Raw genomic sequence first — 18672 nt, forward strand, 5'->3', positions numbered from 1 at the left:
GTATTTCATTTTTCTTAAGAGGATGATCAGGCAAAGCATTAAGTAATTTGAGAAGCCTCCCCCAAGCTTGTGGGAGACTCTCTTCTTCAATTTACACAAAATTATATATATCCCTCAAAGCAGCTTGTTTCTTATGAGTAGGGAAATATTTAGCAGAGAAGTAACAAATCATATCCTGGGGACTACGCACATAACCAGGATCAAGAGAATTAAACCATATCTTAGCATCACCCTTTAATGAGAATGGGAATATTTTAAGGATATAAAAGTAACGAGTTCTCTCATCATTAGTGAACAGGGTAGCTATATCATTTAATTTAGTAAGATGTGCCACAACAGTTTCAGATTCATAGCCATGAAAAGGATCAGATTCAACCAAAGTAATTATATTAGGATCAACAGAGAATTCATAATCCTTATCAGTAACACAGATAGGTGAAGTAGAAAAAGCAGGGCCAGGTTTCATTCTAGCATTTAGAGATTGCTGATTCCATTTGGCTAATAACCTCTTGAGTTTGTATCTATCTTTGCAAGCTAAAATAGCTAAAGAAGCTTCTTTATCAAAAACATAACCCTTAGGAATAACAGGAAAATCTTCATCATCACTTTCATCAGTATCATCAGATTCAATATTTTCATTCTCTCTAGCCCTAGCAAGTTGTTCATCAAGAAATTCACTAAGTGGCACAGTAGTATCAAGCATAGAAGTAGTTTCATCATAAGTATCATGCATAGCGGAAGTGGCATCATCAATAACATGCGACATATCAGAACGAATAGCAGAAGCAGGTTTAGGTGTCGCAAGCTTACTCAAAACAGAAGGTGAATCAAGTGCAGAGCTAGATGGCAGTTCCTTACCTTCCCTCGTAGTTGAGGGATAAATCTTGGTTTTTGGATCTCTCAAGTTCTTCATAATGATAAGCAGATATAAATCCCAAGTGACTCAAAGAATGGAGCTATGCTCCTCGGCAACGGCGCCAGAAAATAGTCTTGATAACACACAAGTATAGGGGATCGCAACGGTTTTCGAGGGTAGAGTATTCAATCCAAATTTATTGATTCGACACAAGGGGAGCCAAAGAATATTCTCAAGTATTAGCAGCTGAGTCAACCATACCTGGAAACTTAATATCTGCAGCAAAGTATTTAGTAGCAAAGTAATATGATAGCAGTGGTAACGGTAGCAAAAGATAATGATAGTAAAAGTAATGTTTTTGGTATTTTGTAGTGATGATAGCAATAGCAACGGAAAAGTAAATAAGCGAAGAACAATATGTGGAAAGCTCGTAGGCAATGGATCAGTCATGGAGAATTATGCCAGATGCGGTTCATCATGTAACAATCACAACATAGGGTGACATAGAACTAGCTCCAGTTCATCAATGTAATGTAGGCATGTATTCCGAATATAGTCATACGTGCTTATGGAAAAGAACTTGCATGCCATCTTTTGTCCTACCCTCCCGTGGCAGCGGGGTCCTTACGGAAACTAAGGGATATTAAGGCCTCCTTTTAATAGAGTATCGGAACAAAGCATTAGCACATAGTGAATACATGAACTCCTCAAACTACAGTCATCACCGGTAAGTATCCTGATTATTGTGACTTCGGGGTTAACGGATCATAACACTAATAGGTGACTATAGACTTGCAAGATAGGATCAAGAACTCTCATATATTGATGAAAACATAATAGGCTTAGATCTGAAATCATGGCACTCGGGCCCTAGTGACAAGCATTAAGCATAGCAAAGTCATAGCAACATCAATCTCAGAACATAGTGGATACTAGGGATCAAACCCTAACAAAACTAACTCGATTACATGATATATCCCATCCAACCCATCACCGTCCAACAAGCCTACGATGGAATTACTCACGCACAGCGGTGAGCATCATGAAATTGGTGATGGAGGATGGTTGATGATGACGATGGCGACGGATTCCCCTCTCCGGAGCCCCGAACGAACTCCAGATCAGCCCTCCCGAGAGGTTTTAGGGCTTGGTGGCAGCTCCGTATCGTAAAACGCGATGATTTCTTCTCTCTGATTTTTTTCTCCCGAAAGCAAATATATAGAGTTGGTCTTGAGGTCGGAGGAGCTCAAGGGGGCCCATGAGGTAGGGGGGCGTGCCCTAGGGTAGCAGGCGCGCCCCCACCCTCGTGGACAGGTGGTGGGCCCCCTGGCCTTCATCTTTTGCAAAGATTTTTTATATTTTCTGAAAAGGTGTTCCGTGAAGTTTCAGGTCATTCCGAGAACTTTTGTTTCTGCACATAAATAACACCATAGCAATTTTCTGAAAATAGCGTCAGTCCAGGTTAGTTCCATTCAAATCATGCAAGTTAGAGTCCAAAACAAGGGCAAAAGTGTTTGGAAAAGTAGATACGACGAAGACATATCACATAGCCTCTCCGATGAAGCGTGAGTAGTTTACCATAGACCTTCGAGTCCATAGTTATTAGCTAGATAGATGGCTTCTTCTCTCTCTTTGATTCTCAATACAAAGTTCTCCTCGATGTTCCTGGAGATCTATTCGATGTAATACTCTTTTGCGGTGTGTTTGCCGAGATCTGATGAATTGTGGGTTTATGAACAAGATTATCTATTAATATTATTTGGTTCTTCTCTGAATTCTTATATGCATGATTTGATATCTTTGCAAGCCTCTTCGAATTATCGGTTTAGTTTGGCCTACTAGATTGATCTTTCTTGCAATGGGAGAAGTTCTTAGCTTTGGGTTCAATCTTGCGGTGTCCTTTCTCAGTGACAGTAGGGGCAGCAAGGCACGTATTGTATTGTTGCCTTCGAGATTAAAAAGATGGGGTTTATATCATATTGCTTGAGTTTATCCTTCTACATCATGTCATCTTGCTTAAAGCGTTACTCTGTTCTTATGAACTTAATACTCTAGATGCATGCTGGATAGCGGTCGATGTGTGGAGTAATAGTAGTAGATGCAGAATCGTTTCGATCTACTTGACATGGACGTGATGCCTATATTCATGATCATTGCCTTAGATATCTTCATAACTATGCGCTTTTCTATCAATTGCTCGATAGTAGTTTGTTCACCCACCATAATACATGCTATCTTGAGAGAAGCCACTAGTGAAACCTATGCCCCCCCGAGTCTCTTTCTTATTATATTGCATCTCTTTTATTTACATCGCATCTCGTTTACTATTTTTCAATCTTTACTTTCCAATCTATACAACAAAAATACCAATAATATTTACTTTACTATCTTCATTAGATCTCACTTTTGCAAGTGACCGTGAAGGGATTGACAACCCCTTTATCGCATTGGTTGCAAGGTTCTTGATTGTTTGTGCAGGTACTAGGTGACTTGTGCGTTGTCTCCTACTGGATTGATACCTTGGTTCTCAAAACTGAGGGAAATACTTACGCTACTTTGCTGCATCATCCTTTCCTCTTCAAGGGAAAACCAACGCATGCTTAAGAGGTAGCATCGACGCCTAGGAACGGGTGTGTTGTGCCTGGGATCGGGTGTGAGGGCCCAGCCGATGGGCAGGTGTGTCCCGACCGGTCTCTGGAGGGAAGTGGTCTTGTCGTGGCAGGCCAGGTGGTGGGCCCTTCTGATTCGGAGGGGTTGGAGCGGCTGCTGGTTGGTGCGCCGGTGGTGCAAGCAGGGCCCCACTCGGAAGGCGCTTCGCATGAGGGGATGGCCCTGTCTCAAGATGCTCGGCAGCTGGCCCCGTCAATGATTGCGGATTGCACTCCTGCATGTGAGGAGGGGGATTTGGATATGGGACAAGTGGTGGCCTCTTAGGGGGCTATGGAGATACCGGCTGATCTGCATGTTGAACTGGGCATGCAAAGCCAGAATCAGGCATGCACGAGCGGGATGACACCTCAGGAGGCTGGCATACGAGAAGCTCAAGTGGTTCTGCAACGCGCTCGTGCGCAAGTTGGCGCCCCCTCTTCTCATGGAGGTGCAATCGTCGCTCAAGCCAGAGGCCGAGCCTTTCACTCCGCGCCGCAAGATAAGGGGTTTTAAGCGGGCGCCGACGAGTAAGACATGCAAGAGACAGGCAAAAAATGTGCTCATGAGGGCGCTTGGGATTGTTCCGGAGGACTTGGATGGAAATGAGGACAACATTGCTGAGTTGGCTGAGATATTTGACTCGCCATTGAGGGAGCAACACATCCGGGTCATTGTTGCCTTGTTCGGTAAGGAGGTGCCGCCGGCGAGGGACTTGGTTGCCGGATCGTCGGCTGTGTTGGGAGCGGCATGAGAGATGTGCTGGTAGAGACGATGGGTGTTTAACGGGTATCTATGGATTGGAATCCAAAGGTACTTTGTTCGAACGTGAGGGGGTTGAATAATCCAGCCAAGAGAAACACGGTGAGGGAGTTTGTGGTGGAGGCCAAAGTTAACATAGTGTCCTTGCAAGAGATGAAACTCGATGTAATTGACCCATTCATAGCAATGCAATGTTTCGGGCCATCGTTTGATGGCTTCGCCTATTTGCCGGCGTTGGAAACACGGGGTGGAATTCTCTTGGGGTGGGATTCGACGGTGTTGGAGGTGAATAACATTGCCTTTGATACTCATTCGCTTACGGGGTTGGTGCACAACAAGGATGGATTGGCTTGGTGGGTGACGGTGGTCTACGGACCGCAAGGGGATGAGGCGAAGATGCAATTCCTGGTTGAACTACACAATAGAAGGGCTGTGTGCCTAGGGCCTTGGATGGTCCTTGGTGACTTTAACATGATACTAAGGGCGGACGAGAAGAGCAACAATAATCTGAACCGGAGGATTATGAGAAGATTCAAGGAGTTTGTGGATGATTGTGAGCTGAAGGAACCATACTTGCATGGGAGGAGATTTACGTGGTCGAATGAAAGAGAGCAACCGGTGTTAACAAAAATTGACCGGGTGTATATCTCGAGGGATTGGGAACTAGCTTACCCGGATGTGCTGCTACAAGCTCTTAGCACAAACATATCGGATCACTCCCTGCTGCATTTAACAACCTCGGCTCCCTTCTGTGCTAAGAAGAGGTTCCGCTTTGAGACATATTGGCTTAAGCTGGAGGGGTTTGAGCAGACGGTACGCGATGCATGGGTGTGTGAGGATGATATTTTAGATCCTTTCAAGAGGTTGGACTGCTTACTTCGCAACACCGCGACCGCACTTCAGGCCTGGGGACAGAAGAAGACGGGTAACATAAAGATCCAGATGGCCAGTGCCAATTACATTATCCTGAGGTTGGACCGCGCCATGGAGTCCCGCGAGCTCTCTTTCGATGAGAGATGGCTCATGTGCACTATTAAGCATGAGCTTCTAGGCATGGCCTCCTTGCATCGGACCATTGAGAGGAAGAGGTCGCATTTAAGGTGGATAAGGGAGGGAGATGCCAACACTAAACTTTTCCAGGCAGTGGCAAATGGCCGACGATCTTAGAACTTCATCCCGCACGTGAGGCATAATGGCGAGCTGATTACGGAACAACAGCGAAAGGAAGAGGTTTTTTTGGAGGCCTATGAATAATTATTGGGAATAGCTCACTCGAGGGAGGCAGACGTGGATCTTGAGTTCCTGGAGATGGAAACTCATAATTTGTTGGAGCTTGATGAGATCTTTTCTGAGGAGGAAGTTTGGAACACAATTAAGGAGTTGCCTCCGGACCAAGCACCGGGGTTGGATGGGTTCATCGTGGCCTTTTATCAGAAGGCGTGGCACATTATCAAACATGATGTGATGGCGGTTTTCATGAAGCTGTATGTGGGTGATGGTCGGGGCTTTGGCAAACTAAACCAAGCACGCATTGTCCTCATCCCGAAGAAGCCGGAGGCATAGGAGGTGGGAAACTTTCGTCCCATCAGTCTCACACATAGTGTGGCTAAAATTTTCGCGAAGCTGCTCGCAAATCGCGTTAGGCGGAGGATGAAGGAGATCATGGTTGCGAGCCTATCGGCCTTTATATGTGGGAGGCATTTGCATTATAACTTCATTTTGGTGCGTCAAGTGGCTAGAAAGATTCATGCTTGGAGGGAGGCAGGAGTGTTCCTCGAACTAGACATATCAAGAGCTTTTGACTCGCTCGCCTGGCCATTTCTGTTTAAGGTGTTTACACACAAGGGATTTGGGGCCAAATGGAAGACGTGGGTGTCCATTCTTCTCAAGACAACAACCACGAAAGTCATCGTTAATGGGAGCCCTGGAAGAAGCTTCCAACATGTCCAAGGGCTAAGGCAAGGGGACCCAGTTTCACCGTTGCTTTTCGTCATTGCGATGGAGGTGCTGTCCAAGATAATGAACAAAGCTGCTTCTTTGGGGGTGACGAGAAAATTCACCGGGGTCTTGGCGGATCAAAGTGTGTCGATCTATGCGGATGATGTGGCGCTGTTTGTTAAACCCATGGAGGTGGATCTGAGATTTGCTAAGAAAGCGTTGCGGGTGTTTGGGGAGGCATCGGGGCTGAAGATCAATTACCAAAAATCGTTGGCTGTTTTGATCCAAGGGGAGGATGCAGATAGGGTGCATGTGGAGACTATCCTGCAATGCAATGTGGGGAGCTTCCCTTGCAGATACTTGGGCCTGCAGCTAGCGATCCATTAGCTTAGCAGGGCGGAGTGGCAACCCATGGTGGATCAAGCAAAGAAGGCTGCTTCGGTGTGGCAATGGGGACTCCTCCAGAGGTCTGGGCGGCTGGTGTCGTGGATCTAATACTGACACTAGAATGGGGGGTAGGTATGAGGAGGCAAGATCCTAGCTATGGCGAAGTTGTACACACGAGTTTTACGAGTTCAGGCCCTTCGCGGTGGAAGTAATAGCCCTACGTCTCGGTGCCCGGAGGCGGTCGACTAGATTATGCGTGTGTGTGTTATAGTGGGTGCGGACCCTTGTGCCAGAGGAGGAGGGTGGCTTATATATAGTGCGCCAGGACCTCGACCATCCTCCGTTACCAAGAGTTCAATGTACATAAAGAGGTGACATTATTGGTAACATCAGTCTTAAATGCCTTAATGGCCTTAAAGACTACAGAGTGGATGCTTGCCCATTGCTGTTCTAGATGACTCCTGGTCTTCAAACAAGTCGAATGGATTCTTGCATGGTTGAGTGATTGAGTGGTCGAGTGACCTAAGGAAGGAGGGGTCTCCGAGTGACTGGTAGGTCGAGTGGGTTGCACTCAACACCTTTGTTGGGCCCTCCCTGTTGTCTCTTGAGATTCTTTGCTTCTAAGACAGTGACCTTGGATAGGACGTATAGGTCAGGCCTATTAACCTACCCCAGGTCTATGTCCTCATCATTAGCCCCCGAATGGATTGAGGTCCGAGTGAAAAGAAGGTTGAAGTTGATCTTGCCTTGACTCTTGTGTTTCTCAACTATTCATCTCTGAACGGAGGCCAGTGTTGGAACTTTGGCTTCGTTTCAGTCGCCTTGATCGATTCAGAAATTGCCGATTGGTTTTATAACGTCACCCGTCGAGTGTTGTCTTTGATGCGAAATCTTTGGTGTGATAGGTTGCGGCGGATCCCGGATTTCACGGGACTCAAAATTTCAGGGGAAGCACGCTGGACGGAGGACGCCGTGGAAAGCGGAGTGGATAAACAGGAACGTTTCGATTTCTGCGCCACCTTTTTCGCCATGTATCCCGCATGTGACTGTTGAGGGATTTGACAGGATCACCCGGGCTCATGCATTAGCCACTCGGAAGTGGGCCTTTAAAAGCGGCGAGGCCGAGGCGTCTGCACTGTGCGCGTCCATTCTCCTTCTTCCTCCTCTTGCTCCTCCACCACATTTGGCTTCTCCACTCTCGACGCCGCTGCTCCGCCGCGATGGGGAAGGAAAAGATGGCGGCGCTGGAACGCGCGAAGAAGGCGACGGGGGCGGCGTAGGACAAGAAGACGAATCGGGGATCTTCGTCGCGCTCGGGACTGCCGCCAGGTTGGGCCCGATCTTCGATTCAACAAGAAGATTTGGATGAGCTGGCCAAGTCAGGGCTGATCGTCCACAAAGCTGCCCGGTTGCCGGAGGGGGAGACGGAGCCGCAGCCGCGTCGGGTGAGTGCGTTCTGCTTGCTACCCATGTCGACCGTGGTTTCTCGCTTCCTCCGCATCCTTTTTTTCGGGGTTTCTTTAATTTCTTTGGGGCCCAACTCCATACTTTTACCCCCAACACCATCACATATCTTGCTGCGTTCGTGTCCATGTGCGAAAATTTCTTGAGGTGTCGACCCACTGGGGTCTTTTCAAGCACATTTTCACCATCTGATCCCAGATAGTGAAGAAAGCAAATTCGACTGACGTGAAATCCCACGTTATCCAGATGTGTGGGGGTTTGGGTATCCAGAAGAGGAAGAGGAGTTCTTTCCCTTCGATGACCCTTCATGAGTCGGTCAGAGGCTGGCAGTCGACCTGGTTCTACTGCCAGGATATCGTGACTCCAGGCCAGTCGACTGGACTTCCTCCTTTTTCTTTCGATCGTGTTCAGACTCCCTCTTCGTTTAAAGTGACCATCGCGGAGAAGGCGGAGACATGCATGCTGGTCGAGAGGGTGGTCCAGCTGATCAACCAAGGCATCACCAGCATGGATTTGTTGGAGGTGTTCCTCAGTAGGCGCATTCAACCGCTCCAGGCCCATGACCACTCCATGTGGATGTACTCCGGAGCCGGCGACGCCGCTCGGGTTTATCCAGAGGAGGTGTCGGCTAAAACAGTGGCCCAATGGCTGAGGAGCATCACCGGAAACAAGGACAACCCCAAGGGCGCCAGGAGAGTCGACCCTTTCAACGACAGCAACCAGCCAGACAAGGTTCGATCGCTATAACCGATTGCATTTGGATGCGTCTTCCGACTATTTCTTAATCCGACTGATTTCCACTCGACTTCTTGTCTTGTAGATTTACACAGAGATGTACTCAATGCCCAATGGTGAACAAGCTCTAGAGCAGGACCATGAGGGCGAGGACAGCACGGAGGAGAGTGATGAATGGGAGTCACCAGACGATGACAATGAAGATGAGAGCAACGAGTCAGACGACGAGGAAGTAGTCGACTCACCGCCTCGTTCAGAATGTCGATCCAAGCAACACCATTATCCTGCGGGCAGGCGCGGTAAGGCTGTGGCCTCGAGCGCTCCATCTCAAAAGCGCGCTCGGTCTTCGACCCCAGAGCTGGCTGAGAAAGTCACCAAGCAACCCAAGGTCAATCCCTCGAAGGTCCGGAAGACCTTGCCTAAGATCAAAATGGATGTTCCTGTTGCTTCTGGGTAAATGCTCTTCCCGTGTTTTCTTGCCCCGACTAATTCTCCTGTCCTGACCAAGTGGATGATGAACTTTTCCAGCCCGGCCTCTGCCGTGACTGATATGGATATCGACAAGGTCCCAGACGACGAGGAAACCGATGATGCAGCTACCTCCAAAGCCAGTAAGTCTGCCCGACTCGAATTTATTCGGTCGACTCGATTGTTCGTTAGTTGTCTCTCTGATTTTTCCTGTTTTCCGCAGCTCCACGAGACGTTGTTGTGCTTCTAGATGATGAAGAAGAAGTGCCCCTGAAGGAAAGGAGGAGGAGGGACAAAGGACAGAGCGGGAAAGCGCCTAAGGGTCAGGTTCCTCAGTCGACACTGATGCCTGGGACGGCGATCGAGCGATCTACAGGTCTGACTCGCACCAACGTCACTTTCGCTATCCCGCTGTCGACTGACTGTCCATCAGGGTCAGCTGCTCAGACCCCTGCTACTCCAATACAACTCCACGCATGAGACCCAGCAGCTGCTTCGACTGCCCTGCCATCATCGCTTTTCACTACGTACCAGATTCCAGACGACCCACCGAGTGCCGCCAAGGAAGCTCTTCTTCAGTTGAATCTTGTGATGGGGCAGATGAAAGTGGTGCACGAGGCCAATCAGGTGGCCTTGAAGGCCGGCACTGCTCTGCAGACCAATGTCCAGGTTAGTTGATTTCCGACTGATCTTATTTCTCATCCGATCACCCACTTGGGTTTGTCTGCCTTAAAGTTGTATAGGTCTTCCACTTGAGTCGACTTGAATTGAGTCGATTGAATTTTTGAACTAGTGGGGGCATGCTGAGTGCACCCACTGGGTGTAGTCCCCGAGACCATAGTTGACTTCGGGCAGTCGACTGTGGTATGTGAATCTGAATTTTCTCACTCGGCCTGGGCAGACCATGCCGAGTGAAAATCTGAACCAGTGGGGGCACGCTAAGTGCACCCACTGGGTGTAGTCCCCGAGACTGTGGTGGACTGCAGGTAGTCGACCATGGTCTGGGAACAACTTTCTTCGCTTCTTTTTTTTGACTCGAGCTGGGCAGACCATCCCGAGTGTTGAATCAAACCAGTGGGGGCACGCTAAGTGCACCCACTGGGTGTAGTCCCCGAGACTACCGTTGAATGTTTGATTCGGCGGTAGTCTTAGAGTAACTTTCACTGTGATGCTCTTTTGTTTCTGTCGACTGTTATGTCTTATATATTGACTACAGAAATCTTGTGATCTTGGGGCTCAACTTTCTACACTAAATAAGCAACAAATCAGCCTCAACCTTGATCTGGAACTGGCGAGGAAGAATCTCAAGAATGCTCGTGACGAAGTAGCTTCCATGGGAGGTAACCAATCGTGAACTGTCCATCTTACGACTGACACTTTTCCTTTCCATTTTTTGAACCGAGTGACTCCACTCGAGCAGATGTACGTAGTGAAAACCGTCAACTCCAAGGTCGTCTGAAGAATGTTACTTCTTTAGAGAAAATGAAGCAAGCTCTAGAGAAGAAGGATCTGGATCTTGCTACTGCGCAGAAGGGGGCGCGAGAGAAAACGACACTTGCTGACCATAAGCTTGCTTCAGTCGGCAAGTTAGAAGAAGAGAACTCCAAACTGAAGACTACTATCTCTGACGCCAATCGGGAGGTCGAGCGACTGAAGAAAGACAAGTACAAGCTAACTAACGAGGTTGGGAGCCTCAAAGCCAAGAAGGGCGAGTTGGAATCTTATCTGGGCCAGCTTGCTGCAAAACTGGTCTTAAAGCTTGAAGGTACTAATGTTTGACTGACTTGTTATGGTCGATTGACAGGTCTTATTATATTGTCGACTCACTAGCTACTCGACTGTGCAGAACTTTGCCAAGACTTTGAAGCGGAAACTGGGCGGGTCGAGATGGGTCTCGATCCCATAAATTGCCCAGGCAAAGATGACGTCACAACGAATGTGCTGCGGTTGGAATCTCGCCTGGACAACGTGGTTGCTTATCTTGCTCGCCTGAAGGCGGCGATGACTCGGGTTGATGCTGAACTCTGGCCTCAAGCGGAACTATCTCAAGACCTCGAGTCTCTGATGGCTCGACTAAATCAAATACCTGACCGAGTGCAAGAATGGAAGAAGTCATCTGCTTGCTGCGGCGCTGATGTCGCCCTGTCCCTGGTCCGAGTGCACTGCAAGGATGTCAAAGAAGACAAGCTGGCGGAGCTCAAGGTTGCTAACACAAAAAGGCACACTTTCCAATCCTTCATGGACACTTTCCTTGATGCCGCCACTCGCATCGCAGACAGCATAGACCTGACAGTTTCTGCGACCCAGCCAGTCCTTCTCCTGATGAGTGACAAAAAACATTATGGTCCACCTTTATTTGTGCTACGTCTTGAGCTTGCGTTGGTTTTCCCCGAAGAGGAAGGGATGATGCAGCAGAGTAGCGTAAGTATTTCCCTCAGTTTTTGAGAACCAAGGTATCAATCCAGTAGGAGGCCACGCTCAAGTCCCTCGTCCCTGCACAAAACGATAGCTACTCGCAACCAACGCGGTTAGGGGTTGTCAATCCCTTCACGGTCACTTACGAGAGTGAGATCTGATAGATATAATATTTTTGGTATAAATATGCAAAGTAAAAAGTAAAGGCAAAGTAAAAAGCAAAGCAAGATTAAAGTAATGGAGATTGATATGATGAGAATAGACCCGGGGGCCATAGGTTTCACTAGTGGCTTCTGTCAAGAGCATAAGTATTCTACGGTGGGTGAACAAATTACTGTTGAGCAATTGATAGAATTGAGCATAGTTATGAGAATATCTAGGCATGATCATGTATATAGGCATCACATTGTGACAAGTAGACCGAAATGATTCTGCATCTACTACTATTACTCCACTCATCCACTGCTATCCAACATGCATCTAGAGTATTAAGTTAAAAACAGAGTAACGCCTTAAGCAAGATGACATGATGTAGAGAGATAAATTCATGTAATATAAAATAAACCCCATCCTGTTATCCTCAATGGCAACGATACAATACGTGCCTTGCTGCCCCTTCTGTCACTGGGTAAGGACACCGCAAGATCGAACCCAAAGCTAAGCACTTCTCCCATGGCAAGAACTACCAATCTAGTTGGCCAAACCAAACGGATAATTCGAAGAGACTTGCAAAGATAACCAATCATACATAAAAGAATTTAGAGAAGATTCAAATACTATTCATAGATAGACTTGATCATAAACCCACAATTCATCGGTCTCAACAAACACACTGCAAAAAGAAGATTACATCGAATAGATCTCGACAAGAGAGGGGGAGAACTTTGCATTGAGATTCAAAGAGAGAGAAGAAGCCATCTAGCTACTAACCATGGACCCGAAGGTCTAAGATAAACTACTCACACTTCATCGGAGGGGCTAGGATGATGTAGAAGCCCTCCATGATGACGGCCCTCTTCTGGCGGAGCTCCGGAACAGGCCCCAAGATGGGATCTCGTGGATACAGAAAGTTGCGGCGGTGGAATTAGGTTTTTGGCTCCCGTTCTGATCGTTTGGGGGTACCTAGGTATATATAGGAGGAAGGATTACGTCGGTGGAGCACCGAGGGGCCCACGAGGCAGGGGGGCACGCCCTAGGGGGGGGCGCCCCCACCCTCGTGACCTCCTCTTTGACTCCCTGGAGTAGGGTCCAAGTCTCCTGGATCACGTTCGGTGAGAAAATCACGTTCCCGAAGATTTTATTCCGTTTGGACTCCGTTTGATATTCTGTTTATCCGAAACACTGAAATAGGCAAAAAAATAGCAATTCTGGGCTGGGCCTCCGGTTAATAGGTTAGTCCCAAAAGTAATATAAAAGTGGAAAATAAAGCCCAATATAGTCCAAAATAGTAGATAATATAGGATGGAGCAATCAAAAATTATAGATACGTTGGAGACGCATCAGGCATCCCCAAGATTAATTCCTACTCGTCCTCGTGTAGGTAAATGATAAAAAGAGAATTTTTGATGCGGAGTGCTACTTGGCATAATTTCAATGCAAATCTTCTTAATTGTGGTATGAATATTCAGATTAGAAAGATTCAAGACAAAAGTTTAAATTGACATAAAAATAATAATACTTCAAGCATACTAACAAAGCAATTATGTCTTCTCAAAATAACATGGGCAAAGAAAGTTATCCCTACAAAATCATATAGTCTGGCTATGCTCCATCTTCACCACACAAAGTATTTAAATCATGCACAACCCCGATGACAAGCCAAGCAATTGTTTCATACTCTAACTTTTTCAAAACTTTTTCAATCTTCACGCAATACATGAGCGTGAGCCATGGATATAGCACTATAGGTGGAATAGAATGGTGGTTGTGGAGAAGACAAAAAGGAGGGGAAGATAGTCTCACATCAACTAGGCGTATCAACGGGCTATGGAGATGCCCTTCAATAGATATCAATGTGAGTGAGTAGGGATTGGCATGCAACGGATGCACTAGAGCTATAAATGTATGAAAGCTCAACAAAAGAAACTAGTGGGTGTGCATCCAACTTGCTTGCTCATGAAGACCTAGGGCAATTTGAGGAAGCCCATCATTGGAATATACAAGCCAAGTTCTATAATGTAAAATTCCCACTAGTATATGAAAGTGACAACATATGAGACTCTCTATATGAAGAACAAGGTGCTACTTTGAAGCACAATATACGAGACTTGCTATATCATGGTGCTACTTTGAAGCACAAATGTGGAAAAAAAGATAGTAGCATTGCCCTTATTTATTTATTTTCTTATTTTTGGGCCTTCTTTTTTTCTTTGGCCTTTCCCTTTTTTGGGGGACAATGCTCTATTGAATGATGATCATCACACTTTTATTTGTTTACAACTCAATGATTACAACTCGATTCTAAAACAAAGTATGACTCTATATGGATGCCTCCGGCGGTGTACCGGGATATGCAATGAATCAAGAGTGACAAGTATGAAGAAATTATGAATGGTGGCTTTGCCACAAATACTATGTCAACTACATGATCATGCTAAGCAATATGACAATGATGAATGTGTCATGATGAACTAGATGGTGGAAAGTTGCATGGCAATAATATCTCGGAATGGCTATGGAAATGCCATAATAGGTAGGCATGGTGGCTGTTTTGAGGAAGGTATATGGTAAGTGTATGATACCGACAAAAGGTGCGCGGTATTATAGAGGCTAGCAAAGGTGGAAGGGTGAGAGTGCGTATAATCCATGGACTCAACATTAGTCATGAAGAACTCATATACTTATTGCAAAAATCTAGAAGTTATCAAAGCAAAGTATTACGCGCATGCTCCTTGGGGGATAGATTGGTAGGAAAAGACCATTGCTCGTCCCCGACCGCCACTCATAAGGAAGAAAATCAATAAATAAATCATGCTCCGACTTCATCACATAACGGTTCACCATACGTGCATGCTACGGGAATCACAAACTTTAACACAAGTATTCTTTAAATTCACAACTACTCAACTAGCATGACTTTAATATTATCACCTCCATATCTCAAAACAATTATCATGCTTCAATCTTTTCTTAGTATTCAACACACTCAAAATAAAGTTTCACAAATCTTGAATACCAAGCATATTATTATTAAGCAAATTACCATGCTATTAAGAGACTCTCAAAATAATTTAAGTGAAGCATGAGAGATCAATAGTTTCTTTAAAACAAATCCACCACCATGCTCTAAAAGATCTAAGTGAAGCACATAGAGCAAAATTATAACGCTCAAAAGATATAAGTGAAGCACATAGAGCAAAACTACATAGCTCAAAAGATATAAGTGAAGCACATAGAGCAAAACTACTTAGCTCAAAAGATATAAGTGAAGCACATAGAGTATTCTATCAAATTTTAATTTATGTATGGCTCTCTCAAAAGGTGTGTACATCAAGGATGATTGTGGCATACTAAGACACAAAGACACAAATAATACAAGACGCTCCAAGCAAAACACATATCATGTTGGTGAATAAAAATATAGCTCCAAGTAAATTACCGATGGAAGTGGACGAAAGAGGGGATGCCTTCCGGGGCATCCCCAAGCTTTGACTTTTTGGTGTCCTTGGATTATCTTGGGGGTGCCATGGGCATCCCCAAGCTTAGGCTCTTGCCACTCCTTGTTCCATGATCCATCAAAAGAATTCACCCAAAACTTGAAAACTTCAAAACACAAAACTCAAAATAGAAAACTCGTGAGCTCCGTTAGCGAAAGAAAACAAAAGACCACTTCAAGGAACTGTAATGAACTCATTATTTATTTATATTGGTGTTAAACCTACTGTATTCCAACTTCTCTATGGATTATAAACTATTTTACTAGCCATAGATTCATCAAAATAAGCAAACAACACACGAAAAATAGAATCTGTCAAAAACAGAACAGTCTGTAGTAATCTGTAGCTAGCGCAAGATCTGGAACCCCAAAAATTCTAAAATAAATAGATGGACGTGAGGAATTTATCTATTAATCATCTGCAAAAATAATTAACTAAATATCACTCTTCAAATAAAAATGACAGCAGTTCTCGTGAGCGCTAAAGTATCTGTTTTTTACAGCAAGTTCAACAAGACTTTCCCCAAGTCTTCCCAACGGTTCTACTTTGCACAAACACTAATTAAACAAAAAAAACACAAAAAAACAGAGGCTAAATAATTTATTTATTACTAAACAGGAGCAAAAAGCAAGGAATAAAAATAAAATTGGGTTGCCTCCCAACAAGCGCTATCGTTTAACGCCCCTAGCTACGCATAAAAGCGAGGATAGATCTAGGTATTGCCATCTTTGGTAGGCAATCCATAAGTGGCTCTCATGATAGTTTCATATGGCAATTTTATTTTCTTTCTTGTAAAGTGTTCCATGCCATTTTTTAATGGAAATTGAAATCTAATATTCCCTTCCTTCATATCAATAATCGCACCAACCGTTCTAAGGAAAGGTCTACCAAGAACAATAGGGCAAGAAGGATTGCAATCTATATGAGGAACAATGAAATCTACGGGCAAATAATTCCTATTTGCAACAATAAGAACATCATTAATCCTTCCCATAGGTTTCTTAATAGTAGAATCTGCAAGATACAAGTTTAGAGAGCAATCATCAAACTTACGGAAATCTAGCAAATCACACAAAGTCTTGGGAATAGTGGAGACACTAGCACCCAAATCACACAAAGCATAAAACTCATGATCTTTAATTTTAATTTTAATAGTTGGTTCCCACTCATCATAGAGTTTTCTAGGGATAGAAACTTTCAACTCAAGTTTTTCTTCATAAGATTGCATCAAGGCATCAACAATATGTTCGGTGAAGGCTTTATTTTGACTATAAGCATGTGGAGAATTTAGCACGGATTGCAACAAGGAAATACAATCAATAAAAGAGCAACTTTCATAATTAAATTCCTTGAAATCCAATATAGTGGGTTTAGCAACATCAAGATTTTTATTTCTTTCAATCCCACTTTCATCAATTTCATCATTAAGATCTAAATACTCCGAATTTTTAGAACGCCTTCTAGGTAAAGGAAGATCATATTCAGTTTCATCAAGATTCATATTGCAAAACAAAGATTTAATAGGGGACACATCAATAGCTTTTAGATCTTCATCTTGATTTTCATAGGAATTGGAGGAACATGCTTTAATAAAGGCATCTTTGGAAGCACGCATCCTAGCGGTTCTTTCCTTGCACTCATCAATGGAAACTCTCATGGATTTGAGAGACTCATTGATATCATGCTTAGGAGGAATAGATCTAAGCTTTAAAGAATCAATCTCAAGAGAAATTCTATCAACGTTCCTAGCCAAATCATCAACTTTAAGCAATTTATCTTCAAGCAAAGCATTAAAATTCTTTTATGAATTCATAAATTCTTTAACACTACTCTGAAATTCAGAGGGCATCTTATTATAATTTCCATAAGAGTTGTTGTAGGAATTCCCATAACTATTAGAAGGATTACTACGATTCGGCCTAGGATTAAAATTCCCTCTATAAGTGTTGTTGCCAAAATTATTCCTACCAACAAAATTCACATCCATAGATTCATTGTTATTCTCAATCAAAGTAGACAAAGGCATATCATTAGGATCAGAAGAAACACTCTTAGTAGCAAATAATTTCATAAATTCATCCATCTTTCCACTCAAAACATTGATTTCTTCTATCGCATGCACTTTTTTATTAGAAGATCTTTCAGTATGCCATTGAGAATAATTAACCATAATATTATCTAGGAGTTTAGTAGCATCTCCTAAAGTGATTTCCATAAAAGTGCCTCCCGCGGCCGAATCTAAAAGATTTCTAGAAGCAAAATTCAATCCGGCATAAATTTTTTGTATAATCATCCACAAATTCAAACCATGAGTAGGGCAATTACGTATCATTAATTTCATTCTCTCCCAAGCTTTTGCAACATGTTCATGATCAAGTTGTTTAAAGTTCATAATATCGTTTCTAAGAGAGATGATCTTAGCGGGAGGAAAATACTTAGAGATAAAAGCATCTTTGCACTTGTTCCATGAATCAATACTATTTTTAGGCAAAGACAAAAACCAAGCTTTAGCACGATCTCTAAGCGAAAAATGAAATAGCTTCAATTTAACGACATTATTATTGACGTCTTTTTTATTTTTCATATCACATAAATCAACGAAGCTATTCAGACGAGTAGCGACATCTTCACTAGGAAGGCCGGCGAATTGATCTTTCATAACAAGATTCAACAAAGCAGTATTAATTTCACAAGATTCGGCATCGGTAAGAGGAGCAATCAGAGTGCTAAGGAAATCATTATTTTTGATATTGGTGAAGTCACACAATTTAGTATTATCTTGAGCCATCGCGACAAACAAGCAATCTAACACACGAGCAAACAAAAAAGCAAGCGGGCAAAAAGAGGCAAATAGAGAGGGAGGATAGAGAGAGAGAGGGAGAATAAAACGACAAGGGTGCATTGGGGGGAGAGGGAAACGAGAGGCAAATGGCAAATAATGTAATGAGAGAGATAGGGATTGCGATGGGTACTTGGTATGTTGACTTTTTGCATAGACTCCCCGGCAATGGCGCGAGAAATCCTTCTTGCTACGTCTTGAGCTTGCATTGGTTTTCCCCGAAGAGGAAGGGATGATGCAGCAGAGTAGCGTAAGTATTTCCCTCAGTTTTTGAGAACCAAGGTATCAATCCAGTAGGAGCCCACGCTCAAGTCCCTCGTACCTGCACAAAACGATAGCTACTCGCAACCAACACGATTAGGGGTTGTCAATCCCTTCACGGTCACTTACGAGAGTGAGATCTGATAGATATAATATTTTTGGTATTTTTGGTATAAAGATGCAAAGTAAAAAGTAAAGGCAAAGTAAAAAGCAAAGCAAGATTAAAGTAATGGAGATTGATATGA

The sequence above is a fragment of the Triticum aestivum genome, chromosome 3A (assembly GCF_018294505.1).
Source record: "Triticum aestivum cultivar Chinese Spring chromosome 3A, IWGSC CS RefSeq v2.1, whole genome shotgun sequence".
Taxonomy (NCBI): Eukaryota; Viridiplantae; Streptophyta; class Magnoliopsida; order Poales; family Poaceae; genus Triticum; species Triticum aestivum.